Genomic DNA, 15,487 nt, shown 5'->3' with positions numbered 1-15,487 from the left:
TGTGTGCCAGGTGGCTCAGGTGGGTTGGGCAGGAATGGGGTCCCACACCAGCTCTCTGCCAGCCCTCCATTGAAATGGCCACCCGAAAGCCAAAGATTTAAAATTTCCTAAGACTGATTTCAAGTTTATTGCCATTAAGATTAATTTTTATTGTTTTCTATAACACTTCCTGAAGAATTTCCTTAAAAGTTACTTAAACTCATACACTTATCAACATTAGTAATCAGCAAAAGTAAAAACATGGCCTTGAAATGTGCTGAAATAACCATGGCTACATTATTCTAGGAGGAAAGTGGATTTAAAGTGGACATTTTACTCAGTTTGGAAGCCATCTTTTAAAGGGCATTAACAATTAGGAAGCCACGCCCATGGTGGGGGTGAGGGGGTAGGGAGAGCATCTTGGGGGGGGTCACAGGCCCACTCCCTCCAGAAGCTCTGAATCTTCAGGTGTGGGCCTCTGGGGACTCAGTGCAGTGCCCGCTTCAGGCTCATTGGAAACCCTGGAGGCAGAGCCAAACTCCATGCTGTGGATCGGAGACGCGTGGGTCCTGGTCCGTCCCTGGCCTGCCTGGCTGGATGGCTCGGTCCAGCACCGATACACCTGCTTTGACAGCTGGCTGGGCTCGCACACCTCGGGATGGCCTGTGCCTCCTCCAGCTCCTTTGGGGTGAAAAGGGGGTGGATGTCACACTCGGGGCCTTCTGGCTCTCTGCGAGGGCTTCCCTGGGCTGCTGTGATAGCCCATTCTGGCTGCAGCCATGCAGAGTTCAGGAGCAGAAGGTATCAGCAGCTGGGCCGGCACAGGCCTCTCCAAGCTTCTGCAGAATAAAGGGAAGTCACTGTGAGTGCCACAAGGGAGGGTGGAGGGGGACTGTCAAGTTCTGGGCACATGGGAACAGAGCCCGTCTCTATTTGCAACTGAGACCAAGGCCAGGTTCTTGGTACACCTTGCCGGGAGATGGGGTCACTCCTGGGAGAACACCTGGGTTTACCCACAGAGCCCACTCACAGCTGGGTTCCAGTGGCATTCCCACTGCATGCCCCCTGCCCGTTGGGAGGGGTGGCCAGGAAGCTGAGGAATGATGTCTTCCACACAGGTGGTTTTCTGTTCTGCTTGTGAAATATGTCAAACTTTCAAGAGGAGAGTGCGTGAAACATTTGTGTACATGAACAGAAGGGCGTGACAGCCCATGTGAGCATGCAGGTTCTCCTGTGTGTCCTCTGGTCATCTCCCTCTCCTCTCCTTCCCTCCCTCATGGCCAGTACAGGAACTGCCCCCATTCCCACAAACACCGAGAGAACCACTCTCATGTGGCACGCCTCTCCAAAGCACACGCCTTGTCTCCTGCCTGGCTGAAATGCGAGCACACACGTTTCTAGCTTCTCCCACTCCACGTGACGTCCTCTCATTCCAAAGTGATGCAGCATTTCGTCTCATGAATGTCCAGTTTGCTTGCCTGGCCTCCTCTGCCGGGCATCTGACCTGCTCCCAGCTAGGGGCTCTCGTGAACAACTCTCAGGTCTCCTCGTGCGCTAAGGCAAGACTTTCTCTGAGACTCACTCCTGGATGGGAAGCCGTGGGCCTCGGGCAGCTGGTGGTCAGCTGCAGGACAGGCCGCTGCCGGGTCTGCAAAGTGGTGCCTCAGCCCCCATCCAGCAACGCGGTGCCATTCCTTCTCACCCCCTTGCCAGTGCTCAGGACCCTGAGACTCATCCTGCTCGTGTGGTGGGCGTATCATGGACCTAGTGTGCTTTCAGGTAGCATTTCCCTGCTTACTCACACACTTAAGCACTTTTTGTGTGTTTCTGGCCCTTCGGGTTAGCTCCTCCATGAAGTCCCACTCGGTCGTTTCATATTAAGGCAATATTATTGATGTATTCTGGGTGCCAGTCCTCGGTGTTACAGACACTCTTCCACCTTTGGTGTGACTCTCCACTTTTCAATGACCTCTTCTGAACCACAAGTTCTTCGTTTCAGCGCAGTCTCATTTGTGCATCTTCTTTTATGACTAGTGTCTTTAAAAGAAAATAAAATCCCACTGAACAAATCTTTATAGACCCAGAACACATGAAAATATTTTCCAATATTATCTTCTAAACACTTGTGTACATTTTCCTTATGTTTTTATCTTTATCGACTTGGAGTTGATTTCTGTGAAGAGTGCTTGCAGGGTTTTAATCTCATTCATGTTTTTCCCAAGTGGGTACCAGATTATTCCAGCAGCATTTATTATGAAATCTTTCCATCCCTACTCACCAATCATGTCTGCCAAAACTTTAGTGTCCGTGGACTTTCTATTGGCATGTCTCGTCCCCCTCACTGGTCTCTACATTGCTTTCTGCACAGATACCACCCTGTCTTCAATGAACCAAGCTCTGAGGGGGTGGTCAGCCAGGTCTCCCTGAATTGCCCTTTTTTTCCTTTACATTACATATGCATTTTAGAATCAGCTTTCCAAGTTACATGCACTCGTGCATAGGTGCACACGCATACCCTGGGGTGGGGGGATTCATTGACGTTGCATTGACTGGTAAATGTGTTATCCTTCCAACATAACCTACAGTACATTGATGTTACACATCCTTCATTTGTTTCGGTCTCTACGTTTTATATAGTTTTCTTCAGGTCTTACACATTTTTTGTTAGGTTGATTCCTAGGGAAGTCATTTTTTTCTTTTTACTCTGCTGTTGTAAATGGTATGTTTTTTCATTTTCTAACATTTGTTATTTGTATGTGAAAATGTCTATTTCCTGCTTATTCTTAAAAGATACATCAGGTATGGAATCCTGGGTTGACTTCCCCACCATATCGACAGTATGATTCACCGACATTCTGGCTTCCATTCGTATGAATGAAGTGAATTAATCACTGACTCCTGGGAAGAGAATCTGTCTTTTATCACTGAATATTTAAAAACACATACTTTGGGCATCATAAAAATGGCGACGTGAAGTGAGCCTCTGGAAATCTCCCCTGGAATTTACAACAAATTGAACAACTGTAACTCCACAAATGACTCCCTGCACAGCAGACAGGCAAGACCAAGAGGCTCACTACTGAAATCACCTAAAGGTGGGCAAATTGCGCGAGCAGGGGAGGGAAGGGAGAAGTGCAGAGACTGGACTGCGTGGGCGCAGGACGCAGACCTAGCTTGGTGCTCTGAGCTCGTTGCATCCCGGAACTACTACAGTCATGGGAGAGGGAAGAACCTGGACTGCAAGGACTCCGCTAATAGCTCACAGGGCTGAGGGAACAGCATATAGCACGGCTGAACCCAACGCTCAGGGCAGAGACCTCGGAGCAAAGACTGAGGGAAGAAGTCTGGAAAAGGTGGTTTAACACCTCACTGCCAAGCAGAGAACAGAAGCCTTAGGCACTGAGACTGGCTGCCTCCTCCCTACCCTCCCAGAGTTCACCCTGCCGACACCTGCCCAGTGCTAGAAGCGGAAGAGAAGCAGTGTCAGATCAAAAGAACTGAATATTTGCAGTTCTGAGAACTGTGGTCCGCAGACATGGACTCGCAGCCCAACTAGGTCTGGCAAAGGGGAGGAAGCTGTGGAAGCAAGACTGGCTGTGGTGGTGGTCGCCACCATTGCTCTGGCCACCTCTCACAACTCACCCCGCCCCTGTCCCCACCTATATGGGTGGATCCCTGCAGGAGTAAACAGAGCTGCTGAAGCACACAGGCCCTGAATCTGCGGCAGGAAGAGCTTTGGAACCTCAGAAGCTCTCCACATCCCCCCCACGGAGGTGGTACTGTATGACAAAGGCTGACTATTCACAGAGGAGAAGCCTGACTTCCAGGGAATCCCCCATTGTGTGAGAATCTGGAGTAGTGCAGAGAAAACATAACACTACAGTGTGAGAGAGAATAAAAGGCTGCATTCAGAGAGAAAATAAAACATTCTACCAACACCTACTGGAAAAGAAAAGAAAAACCTCTTTCTATGAACCTGTTGCAGAACCCACTCCTGTAGATGTCTAGGAAGAGAAATAATAAATCAGTAATGGCCATGAATAATCAAGACAACAAGACAGCTCAGAAAGAAAATGAAAAGTCTCCAGAAGACGAACTTAAATATATGGAAATATGGGACTTAAATAACAGAGAATTCATGTTTGCAGTTCTTAAAAAAATCAACAAGATGCAAGAAAACACAGACAGGCAGTTTGATGAACTCAGAAACACAAAGATATGCCACCAAATTCAATAAGCTAAAAGCAATGTACAAGTTCTTAGAAACACATAACCTTCTTAGGCTGAATCACAAAGAACTGAAAAATCTAAATAGACTGATCACCAGTAAGGAAATTGAATAAGTCATCCAAAACCTTCCCAAAAGCAAAAGTCCACGACCAGATTGCTTCACTAGTGAATTGTTTGGTGAATATTTTACCAAAGAGATTGAAATTTTTAAAAAGAACCAACTACAATTTCTGGAGATTAAGAACTCAATAGAAGAAATGAAGAACGAAATAGCCAGCTTAGGTAGTAGAGTTGATCAGATGGAGGAAAGAATCAGTGACATCAAATAGAAATCTGGAAATAACACGGATGGAAGAAGAAAGACACTTGAGACTTAAAAGAAATGAAAGAATTCTACAAGAACTTTCTGACTCCATCAGAAAGAGCAAGATAAGAATAATGGGCATACCAGAAGGAGAAGAAAGAGAGAAGGGATCAGAGAGTATATTCAAACAAATAGTCGATGAGAACTTCCCAAACTTGTGGAAAGAACTGGATCCTCGAATCAAAGAAGCAAATAGAACACCTAATTACTTCAACCCCAACAGGCCTTCTCCAAGGAACATTGTATTGAAGCTGTCAAAAATCAACGACAAAGAAAGAATCCTCAAGGCAGCCAGGGAAAAGACGATGGTAATCTACAAAGGAAAGCCCATTAGAATGTCATCAGATTTTTCAGCAGAAACTCTACAAGCCAGGAGAGAGTGGAACCAAATATTCAAACCATTGAAAGAGAGAAATTATGAGCCAAGAATAATATACCCAGCAAAGATATCCTCTAGATATGAAGGAGAAATAAAGACCTTTCCAGACATACAGAAGCTGAGGGAATTTTATAATACACGACCTGCACTACAAGAAATACTAAAGGAGGCTAGTTGACCACCATCAACAGGGACAATTTGTGGCAACACAAACAAAAAAGGGGGGAGAGTAAAGGCCTGAACCGGAATATGGGAATGAAGAAAATAAGCATGCTGAAGAAAATTTAATACTCTAAATATCAAACTTACTTTTACATAAACTTAACAGTAACCACTCGAAAAATATCAAGAACTGAAATATATACTGTAATAAAAGAAGAAACAGAGGAAAAATCATAGAATACCACCACAAAGAAATAATAGACAACAACAAAAAGGCAAAGAAACAATGGAGACACAGTCTAACCAGAAAACTAAAGATAGAATGATAGGAAATCCTCACATATCAATAATCACCCTGAATGTTAATGGACTGAACTCACCAATAAAAAGGCACAGAGTAGCAGATTGGATCAAAAAACTAAACCCAACCATATGCTGTCTCCAAGAGACACATCTCAGCTATCAGGACAAACATAGACTCAAAGTGAAAGGGTGGAAATTGACACTACAAGCAATACCCAGAGAAAATCAGGTGTAGTCATAATGATATCAGACGAAACAGACTTCATGGTAAAAAAGGTAACAAGAGACAAAGAATGACATTTCATAATCGTAAGGGAACTGTACAACAAGAAGACATAACAGTCATCAATATTTATGCCCCCAATCAGGGAGCACCGAAATATACCAAGCAACTACTAACAGAACTAAATGGAGGAATTGACCAAAATACAATTATAGGGGACCTACACACATCATTGACAGCTATGGATAGGTCATCCAAACAGAAAATAAATAAATAGCACCCTTAATGACACATTAGATGAAATGGACATAACTGACATATGTAGAGCACTTCATCATAAAATATCAGACTATACATTTTTTTCTAGTGTACATGGAACATTCTCAAGGATAGACCATATATTGGGACATAAAATCAGCCTCAGCAAATTTAAGAAGATTGAAATCATACCAAGCATATTCTCTGATCACAAGGCCTTGAAATTGGTTATCAACTGCAAAAAGAAAGCAGGAAAAGCTTTAAACACGTGGTGATTAAACAACATTCTTTTAAAGAACGACCGGGTCAAAGAAGAAATTAGAGGAGAGATCAAAAGGTACATAGAAACAAATGACAATGAAAATACATTCATTCTATCAAAATTTTTGGGAATGCGGCAAAAGCAGTTTTAAGAGGGAAATTTATATCATTACAAGCCTATCTCAAGAAACAAGAAAAATCCCAAATAAATAACCTCATGTTACACCTTAAAGAACTCGAAAAAGAAGAACAAATGAAACCCAAGGTCAGCAGAAGAAAGGAAATAACAAAAATCATAGCAGAACTCAATGAAATAGAGAACAAAAAGACAATAGGAAAATTAATGTGACAAAGAGCTGGTTCTTTGAAAAGATTAACAAAGTTGACAAACCCGTGGCTAGACTCACTAAGATAAAAGGATAAAAGACACTAATAAACAAAATCAGAAATGAAAATGGGGAAGTTATCACGGACACCACAGAAATATAAAGGATCATCCAAGAATACTATGAAGGACTATATGCCACCAAATTCAGTAAGCTGGAAGCAATGGACAAGTTCTTAGAAACATATAACCTTTCTAGGATGAATCATGAAGAACTGGAAAATCTAAATAGACTGATCACCAGTAAACAAATTGAATCTGTTATCCAAAACCTTCCCAAAAGCAAAAGTCCGGGACCAGATGGCTTCACTAGTGAATTGTAGCAAACCTTCAAAGAGGATCTAATACCTGTCTGGCTCAAACTGTTCCAAAAAATTGAAGAAGAGGCAGTACTCCCTAACTCGTTTTATGAGGCCAACATTTCCCTGATACCAAATGCTGGTAAGGACAACACAAAAAAAGAAAACTACAGACCAATATCTCTGATGAATACAGATGCAAAAATCCTAAACAAAATTCTATATAGTTTTCAGCATATAGGTCTTTCACATCCTTGGTTAAGTTTATTCCTAGGTATTTTATTTTTTTTGCTGCAATTGCAAAAGGAATTGTTTTTTGGATTTCTTTTTCTGAGATTTCATTGTTAGCATACAGGAATGCAATGGACTTTTGTACATTGATTTTGTAGCCCGCAAACATTTTTTTACTGTATGGGGGCTGTATTCGTATTTACTGTATTCATTGATTGAAACACCCTAAAGACTCCACCAAAAAGCTACTAGAAACATTTCTCCAAAAAGGACATACAAATCGCAAATAGACATATGAAAAAATGCTCAACATCACTAATCATCAGAGATATGCAAATGAAAACCACAATGAGATATCACCTCACCCCAGTCAGAATGGCTATCATCAACAAGACAAATAGCAACAAATGTTGGAGAGGCTGTGGAGAAAAAGGAACCCTCATACACTGTTGGTGGGAATGCAGACTGGTGCGGCCGTTATGGAAGGCAGTGTGGAGGTTCCTCAAAAAATTACGAATAGAATTACCGTATGACCCAGCAATCTCTCTGCAGGGTATCTACCAAAAAAATCTGAAAACATTTATCCATGAAGACACGTGTGCTCCAATGTTCATTGCAGCTTTGTTTAACGGTGGCCAAGACATGGAAACAACCAAAATGTCCTTTGACAGATGAATGGACAAAGAAGTTGTGGTGTATATACACAATGGAATATTATTCGGCGGTAAGAAAAGATGATATAGGAACATTTGTGACAACATGGATGGATCTTGAGAGTATAATACTAAGCGAAGTAAGTCAGACAGAAAAAGCAGAGAACCATATGATTTCACTGATATGTGGTATATAAACCAAAAACAACAAAAGAACAAGACAAACAAATGAGAAACAAAAACTCATAGACACAGACAATAGTTTAGTGGTTACCAGAGGGTAAAGAGGGTGGGGGGTGGGAGATGAGGGTAAGGGGGATCAAATATATGGTGATGGAAGGAGAACTGACTCTAGGTGATGAACACACAATGGGATTTATAGATGATGTGATACAGAATTGCACACCTGAAATGTATGTAATTTTACTAACAATTGTCACCCCAATAAATTTAAAAAAATAGAAAAGAAAAAAGAATAATCAGCCTGGCACGATGGTCGGATCCTCAGAGTGGATTTCTGCCTGGAACCTGGGAATGACTTGTGTAGAACGACTCTATATTAATTGTCAGCTTGATGAGTTTGGGGACCACCCACAAAGCACAAAGTTAGGGACAGTCTGTTGTTCCAAAAGTCCACAGTGGGTTTCCTCTTTTTCTTTCAGCTCCTAGGTTTGAGACGGCTGATGATTCCTCAGTCCTTTGAGGGTGAACAGTGGGCTCCTTCCTCTTCTCCACCACTGTGAGGGCATAGCCATTTGCTGGTCCCAGTTTTACAGCTTCCCATTTGACTGTGCTCTGAGCTTGGTCTTCTCTTCCTGCCTCCTGGAAAGTGGGGAAAGGAAAATTACCCATGACTGGCTGATGAGTGGGAGTTATTTTTGGATTTTCTCTTTGCCTCAGTCCTTGGCTAGAGAATCCTGCTCTGTGCTGCTAGGTCACGATTGCCTTTGAGAATCTTCCACGCACGTGCACGGCCCTCACACACAGCCTGGAGCTTGTTGTTCTGGGGTCAGTCCATCCTAGATGTCATCCTGCATGTGATGGGAACCTATAGGCTCAGGCTCTGTCACACACATCTTTTTTCTTCTTCTTTTTCATTTATGCAATCAATTTGTATATTATGATCTTGAAAGTCCACCTTAAGTCCCTTGTGGAATTCTGTAAAAGTTAAGGACCATCTGAGCCTCTATCTGCTTTCCACAAGTCAGAGTCGCTGATCCCTATTCCACAGGAATGTTGGAAAAGACTCAGGCACTCGGAAGGGCTCTGCATGCTGAAAGACATACACTGTGATACGTTACCTGACTGAGCACTAGTTGTTTAAAAGTTGAGTGGTGAATACATTTAAAACTGAGGAGACACCATTTAAACGTGCTCTGGGAGGAAAAGGCGTGCAAACAATGAAGACGCTGCTTGAAATTACCCCAGATCCTTCGTCATACAACTGTCCGTCACTTTGTGTCTGGTGCATTCCCAGGCTGCTGGCAGACACCAGTACACCTCAGCACAGCAAGCGTCTGTTTCTGTCAGCACATTTCTGTACACCACGTGCTTCATCACACACACACACATTCATGCGTGCCCCACGGTCAGAAAATTTCAGTAGCCCACTATGTCTTGTATTGGCATCTCAGTAGCAACCTGGAACACTATCAATCCCTCACACCATGAAACAGCAGTTCTGAATATCGTCTTGACGTCAGCGTTGGGGGGCCTCAGGCCCGAACTCAATTCTCACCCTCGGCATTGGCTCAGTGCCCAGCAGCCTCGCTCGCCTTTGTCAACAGGATGGTCTCTGGGCTGATGACTGTGCTGGAGGTGAGAGACTTGAGCACCTCGACAGTGGTTCCCACGCCTTGTTTCATTCTAGCAGGTGGGACAGGAAAGAATACTTGTGAACAAAGGAGGCCCTGGCTCTGGGGCGTGAGCTCACAGAGGCTCCCAAAGGTGACCAAGTATCCGACAAGGGCCTGGTAACAGTGGTTTCCCTCCCTTCTGCAAACATCGGAGACAGCATCGCTGGGGAGGTGCCTGTAGGACCTGAGGGTCTGCTGTGCAATACACAGGCCTGCGGCTCATGCAGGATGACCCAGGTGTCGTGTGCAGGAAGGATTCCATTACGTATCCATACTTTCATTTTATTTGGCCTATTCCTACAGAACCATTCAATATAATATCCCATAGCAGACACAGACCAGAAGGAAAACTCCTAATATGTCTGGCGATTGCCACTAGAGAGAGATTTCCTAAAGTCCTACACAATGTTTTCCATTAAAATGTGCCCGCGAATGACACCCTGTGACTCCACAGGCACTTCCTGAGTACATTTCCCATGAGCATGCTTCAGACACACCAAGGCCCCGAGCCCAGAACTGGGACCCTAACCCACCACAGTGGCACCAGACAACAAGTTACTGAGGTGAGAGGGCAATGTGTGACAGAAGCAGCCTCTTCATGACAGAGGAAACACACACTCACTGTGCTTCAGGGACACACTGGGGACCAGAGAGTATGACTTATATCCATGTTGTGAGGATGTTTCCCGGTCCTCAACATTCTATGTGAAAGTGACTTTTCACAGCTGCACAGTTTTGACATGAGGATAGAATGTACTCTTTAAAAGATGTGCTTGAACCTCATCATGATCTTTCTCATGGGTCACATTCTACCTATATGAAACTCAAGGTGGGAAAGTCGTGTGCACATTGTGTTGTCCTGTGTGCTATGTCTGCGGCACAGCTGTTATTGTGACCAAATCTTTCTGAGCATAGTGGCCTCAGAAATTAGTCTCAAGGGCAAGGGCTACTTAACCAAACAATGTTGCAAACATTAAAAGGGCATCCATCCTTAGCATGTTGTACATGTTGAAAGAAAGGAAGAAAGAAAGAAAGGGAAGTAAAAAGGAAGGAAGGAAAGAATGCAATGAAGGAAAGGAAGGAAGGAAGAAAGGAAACAAGGGAATAGGAAGAAAAAAGGAAGGAAGGCAGGAAAGAAGGAAGGAAGGAAGAGATGAGATTCCCCATTCCTTATGTGCATTAGTTCAAAGGTTACTTGTGAAGAATGGAGCAGAAAATGAGTGTAATTATTCAAGCAAGGGAATGCACTAGGCTATATGAATGGCTATCCATGTCCATAATGTTCACTGGACCAATTTTATCTTCTGTGCTGTCATCACAGTGTTTTAATACGTCCCATCAAATGTGAATTACTTTTTGACCAAAGTGCATTAAGATGCGTACACAGCTATTTTTCAAATAGCTAAAACAACTCCAGTAAGTTTCCACACTTATCCAAGTGCAGATTGACTCCGGTTGTCATCTTTTTCCTGTGAGTGCATAAATGACAATTCATAAAATGAAATAGAAGTAATTGTTGATACTGACCTTATTCTTAAACAAAATCCATTCCATTAGCAGTCAATTACAGTAAAAGTATCTCAGACTCCTCATGGTCCTGTGAAAGGACGTCTAGTGGGAGGTACCCTTCCTCCCAATTCTTGTTATGGCCTAAATGGTGGCTCCTCCAATTTCAGATGTTGAAGTCCTAACCCCCAGGAACTTAGAATGTGACTGTATTTGGAGAGAGGGGCTTTAGAGAGGTCATGTTAAATGAGGTCATTGGGATAGGCCCTAATCCACTAAGACCAGCATCCTTATACAATGAGGAACATAGGACAAAAGTACACGTGGAGGAAAGACCATGCGAAGACAGGGAGGAGACAGCTGAGGAAAATGGCCTCAGGATGGTCCGACCTTGACCACGCCTTGATTTCACACTTCCTCGATGTGTAGTTAGAGGACAGAGGAGGAAGGAAGACATCCCTCTCGTCAGAGTGCACATCCTGCTTATCAGGAAGAATGATCTTCTCAAACAAATCCTAAAAGGAACATTGACAGACACTGCTTTGAGTAGCAAAAGGGAGGACTGGGCACCTCAGTAGCAGAGAGAGGTAAAGAGAAGGGGAGGCAGTGCGACCCATAGGAATCGGAGCCTTCAGACAATGTGAGGAGAGAACGTCCCCCTCTTGGGGTCGGTCCACCCCCCATCTTAGAGTGTATCTGCCTTTGCTAATAAACTTCTTACTACCCTATACCTGCACAATACGCCCTCTCAACTGAATTCTTTCCCTCCAGAAGACAAGAGCCAAGGAAATCATCACAACCTGCTAACGCCTGCATTAAAAGCCACAGCATAAAAACCATGGCTCCCAGACAGCCAGGCGGCAGGGGAATAACTGGGCATTTCAGCGCCATGGTCTGCCTCCTGGGCTGGCACCACCCACACACAGAAACAAGAGACCTGCTGCCAGCACATGAGACCCCTATATACACATCACACAGATTGAAATGCACAGGGTCACACACTGGACAGACGCTGACACAAGAATTAGCAGGAACCTACAAATACACATGGGCACAAGACTCACAATTCACGTGTTTATTGGTACATAGGTACCAAGACACGATTACACAGGGCATTCCAAAACACTTGTGCATACACTCCCAGAGGTATACACACACCTGGGTCTGCAGGTGTAAAGGAGACACACGTAGGTTCGCTATTTGATCAGCACTTTGGGGACCCGGGCTCCCGCTCCATAAATCCCCCCTCTCCTGCCCATCACAATAACTTGCCTTCCAGCCAGCCCCTTGAGCAGATGCCCAGTCTTCCCTAAGCAGAGACAGTCCTCAGTGCAGGCCTTGCCCTCCAAGGGGACACCAGGTAACTAACTGGCTTTTGAGGCCCAAGCAATGGACAGAAAGGAGCAGGAAAAGTGCATACTCACCAGCCTCTGCAGTTGCTGAGCACAAAGGAGGGGGCTTCAGTCAGGCTGGCCAAGTCTCTGAATTAGAGTCAGGTCCCAAGCAGGGGTTCCACAGGGGACTCATTCTGTCACTCCACTATGGTCCCTGGCACCGTGACTCGGGCATTGGTCCACAGCCACAGGTGCAGGTCTCCACCATAGACCGTGACATTGTAGAAGAGGCTGCCGCCAGGGCCTTCCTCGCTGCCTCTAGGGAAGCCTGAGGTCTGTACCAGGGCGGCTCTGAGGTCCCAAACCTCAACCTGGGCAGCGGTGACCAACACCACAAGGGACACCAAGAGGCCCTGGGCGTCAGTACGCACTGGCACCGCCGGAGTGCCCTCTGCTCTGTGCCTCAGTGGCTCGCCAGCAACTGGAACGGGTGTTAAAGCCACTGAAACCTAGGAGCCCCCAGCTCCACCCCCCGCTGAGTCCAGCATCCCCCAGCCCCGCCCCCACTGCAGAGGGAAATCATTCTGCCAGGCAACCCCCAGAAACTAGCCGGCACCTCCCTGGCCTTCTCCCTAAGCGGAAGGGGCGTTAACACAGGCAGGACTCCGGAGCCCCTCCGTATGGGGCTGTCCAGCTCTGGGACCCTGTAAGCAGAGTGCTCTGCCCTTTGCCCCGTTTCGGGCTGGGGCTCTCCGGGATCCTCACAATTCCCCCGAGAACAGCCTCATTAGAGGTTCCCTGCCCGGTGAACCTATCCTCCTTATAAGGACTTGGGGTCGCTCCTAAGAGATTCCCACTGGCCACCTACCCTTCAGTGGCTCCTGGGGCGGCGAGGACTCAATTCCTCCTGGCATCGGCGGCTTGTACTAGGTTTCCAGCTTCTGCTGAGCCCGCTGTCGGTTCTCCGTCCCTGCAGGCATCCAGCAGACTCCCTCTGAACTTTGGGGATCCCCTCATAGGCGCCCTAACCAATCTTCAGCGCCCCAGGTCCTGCGATAGGCACCGCCCAAGGGTCCCCTGACCCCAACCCGGGTGCCACCTCGCCCTGTCTCCACGGGAGCCGCTGGAGCTGGCGCTGCGAGGTCCGCCGCCGGGCCCTCCCGGCCCTCCACCTTCACTCTCTGTGTCCCGGTAGCTGCGAAGGCTCAGCGCTCCCACCAGCCCGAGATTCCCAGGTGCGACTGCCTGGTCCAAACTTGGTCTACGTGATCCCGGGCTGGGCGCACGAAGTCGAAGTTTGCCGACGCAGCTTGGGGTGGGGCGGCGGGGAGCGCGGCTCCGGGCCCCGCGTGGGTGTGAGGTCAGACCGCACCCACCTCGCTGCGCCGGCCGCAGAAGCGTCGCGGCGGCAATCGGCTTCAACCGGAGGATTTGAGGCAGCCGGACAGCAGTTGGGGCCCCGCACTCGCAGCCGACGCGACAATTCCCCGCGCGCCGCCCAACCGGCTATTGGGGGCAGCTGGAGCCGCCTGCAGCCTCAGGACAGCAGGGCGCGGGGCAGAAGAGGCGAGGTGCCGAGGGAAGGCTGGAAGAGGTGAGGAGCGAGCGAAGTAGACACGAGCGCCAGGAGTGCAGGGACTGGGCCGCCTCGGCGGGCTGAGACGTGGCGCTTCTTGGTGCGGCCGCCGCAGCTGTTCCAGTCTCGGTGAAGCAGAGACAGCCAGAGGCGGCAGCAGAAGAGCGCCGCGCGCCTGGCCAGGCAGGGGGAGCCTCAGCATCCCCACCCAGGGAGTCCTCCTGGGGTGCTCAGGTCGCACCAGCCAGCCCAGCAGTGCAAGGGGTTGCCTGGCTTTCTCTGTTTGCCCTGGGGCACAAAGGGGCCCAAGGCTGGGCTGGAGCTGAAATGAAGACCCCAGAGGTCAGAGCCCCTTTTATAGGCAGATGTGTGCTCTGCAGGGCCTACCCCAAAGATCAACTTTTACCCTTCCAGGGAGAGGCAAGGTTCCCTCAGTCCCCAGTTTCTCTGTGTCTGAAGTCCCTGTCCTCCACTGCAGCCTGGGAGCACAGCCTCCTCCACCCAGACCTGACCCTTCCTCCTGGAGCACAGGCAGGTTGCCACTCTCAGCTGCCCTGCATCCCACTTGGGCATCTAGTCTCATGGACTTTGCTCTCACCAGGCCCTGACAAAGAGCCTCTCTACACTCTCCCCTGCTTTCCCGACTCAGCATCCCAGGCATAGCTTTCTATCCTGGAGCAGGTGTGTGGTCAGAGCCCATCCCCAGCTGGAATCTGGTCTCCAGCAAGGTCCAGAGCCTGGAGTCACTGCCCGGCCAGGCCCACACAGTGACCCTCCTCCCCAGGTCCTGCTTGGGAACCCCCTCACAGGCATGTGTCTATTAGAACATCTCTGCTACGTGTCCCAGATTCTGCCCTACTTCCCCAGAAGCTGCATACCTGTCCCTTTGGATCCCGTCATTCATGCTGCCCCAGGCCTGTGAGCCCAGATCTTTGGGGCTGGCGGTGGTCAGGCAGGGTCAGATGACTCAGGCCCATCCCTGCCTGAGGAGGGCCTGGTTTTACTGGGAAACACGTGACTGGCACTGCCCACTGTAGGGGTGATTTCCTCTCCTGGGTCACCTCATTTTCAGAACCCAGGTGTGAGGGCACTGCAGCTTGATGGATATCTCCACCCATAAGCTTCCCTCCTGGTCACCTGAGGGTGCCCCCAGGTATGGGGAACATTTGTTGTAAAGATTAAAAACGGTGAAATTTCACTTGAGAATTTAGATTTCTGACTTGGCTTGAGAAATTTGAAATGTGTGGCCATACTGGGACCACGTTTCTGCTATGCACCCTTAAATGGGGCACATGCCCTGCAGCTTGTGGTAGGTCCCCTTCCCCCAGCCCCGGCAGGCATCTCTTCTGTGAATTCTGATGATACAGCTGGTTCCAGAGAAAAGTGGATGGTGATCAGTGTGTGGGGAAGAGAGATGACTCCAGAGCCAGCCACCCTAGAGGACTTCCCATAAGAAGTAGCTGGGGTTGAATCCTGAAAGCTGAGGGA

At 47.4% G+C, this 15,487-nt stretch overlaps 1 long non-coding RNA gene across 2 annotated transcripts; it reads right to left on the bottom strand.

Annotated features, from left to right (window-relative positions):
• Positions 1-534: 534 nt before the first annotated feature.
• Positions 535-14,127, bottom strand: LOC117027460 (uncharacterized). 2 transcript variants are annotated; one of them, XR_004423923.1, is made up of 4 exons: positions 13,292-14,127; positions 12,514-12,904; positions 9,466-9,593; positions 535-818 (listed from the first exon to the last, which is right to left on the bottom strand). It is a non-coding gene; the product is annotated as an uncharacterized LOC117027460 (long non-coding RNA). The 2 variants fall into 2 exon arrangements; XR_004423924.1 differs by lacking the exon at positions 12,514-12,904.
• Between the last annotated feature and the right edge of the window lie 1,360 nt (positions 14,128-15,487).

Source organism: Rhinolophus ferrumequinum, chromosome 9, assembly GCF_004115265.2.
Source record: "Rhinolophus ferrumequinum isolate MPI-CBG mRhiFer1 chromosome 9, mRhiFer1_v1.p, whole genome shotgun sequence".
NCBI classification, from domain to species: Eukaryota; Metazoa; Chordata; class Mammalia; order Chiroptera; family Rhinolophidae; genus Rhinolophus; species Rhinolophus ferrumequinum.
Note: the sequence above shows the minus strand (reverse complement) of the source record. Positions and strands in the feature narration are given on the sequence as shown.